The sequence below is a fragment of the Seriola lalandi genome, unplaced genomic scaffold (assembly GCF_002814215.2).
Source record: "Seriola lalandi dorsalis isolate HSWRI2012SDOR001 ecotype SW California unplaced genomic scaffold, Sedor1 jcf7180002006831, whole genome shotgun sequence".
Classification (NCBI taxonomy): domain Eukaryota; kingdom Metazoa; phylum Chordata; class Actinopteri; order Carangiformes; family Carangidae; genus Seriola; species Seriola lalandi.
The window spans coordinates 1-1,174 of NW_019477484.1; the positions used below are offsets into that span (position 1 = coordinate 1).

Here is a 1,174-nt window from a genome sequence, read left to right on the forward strand (position 1 = left end):
ACCATGAATGTTTGTACAAAATTTCATGGCAATCCATTTTTCAGTTGTTGAAATATTTCAGGCTGGCCCATAGAAGCGGACCGCCACACATTACGGCACGTTCCTATCGTGGCTAAAAAGCAGTGAAAATACTCCCATAAGCACTTGTTCTTTCTGAGACCCTCAGTTTCAATGTTTATGTTTCAGGAACCTACCAAGGCCAGTGGCTGGGTGGGATGCGTCATGGCTATGGCGTGCGGCAGAGTGTACCGTACGGCATGGCGGCCGTCATCCTCTTCCCTCTACGAACATCCATAAACTCCCTCCGCTCTGAGCACAGCCACGGGCCCCCAGCTGTGCTGGAGGACGGCAATGCCACCACGCCCACAGACGGTGTGGTGGCGGGGCTGGCCGGGAGCCCAGTGGGCCGAGGTGGGTTCGCTCTGACGGCTCCAAGTGAAGCTGAACGCCAGAGGAAGAGAAAAGGCCGTTTCCGCCAGTCCATCCTGAGCGGCCTGAAGCTGCGACGCTCCGAGTCCAAAAGCTCTCTGGCAAGTCAGCTCAGCAAGCAGAGCTCCTTCTGCAGCGAGGCCGGCATGAGCACCGTCAGCTCTGCTGCATCTGACATCCACTCCAACGCCAGTGAGAGTGAGCAGGGCGCCCCTGTGGACGCAACTGTCACAGAGATGTATGCTGGCGAGTGGCGGAGCGACCAGAGGGCCGGCTGGGGCGTGAGTCGACGCTCAGACGGCCTGCATTATGCAGGTGAATGGGCGGGGAACAAGAGGCATGGGTATGGCTGCACCACCTTCCCTGATGGCACCAAGGAGGAAGGAAAGTACAAACAGAACGTGCTGGTGAGTGGGAAACGCAAGAACCTGATTCCGCTGAGGGCCAGTAAAATCAGAGAGAAGGTGGACAGAGCTGTTGAGGCTGCTGAGAAGGCCGCAGACATCGCCAAGCAGAAAGCAGAGATCGCCATGTCAAGGTAGGAGATTACCTTTAAAGGCTCTGAAAACATGTTTTCTCCATCAGCTTTTTACTTAAAACCATCAAGGTCCTTCATGAACCTCGATTATTCACATGACAGATTACTGTGTGTCTGTGTTTCTCACTGGTTTGGAATGGGCAGTGCTATGTCACAAATGTCTGTGCACCAATCAGGATTTAGAAACATGCAAATTAAAATATAATC

General features: G+C 53.7%; 1 pseudogene; it reads left to right on the forward strand.

Moving 5' to 3' along the window:
- The first annotated feature begins 186 nt into the window (after positions 1 to 186).
- Positions 187 to 967, forward strand: LOC111671339 (junctophilin-3 pseudogene; annotated as a pseudogene).
- Positions 968 to 1,174: the final 207 nt, after the last annotated feature.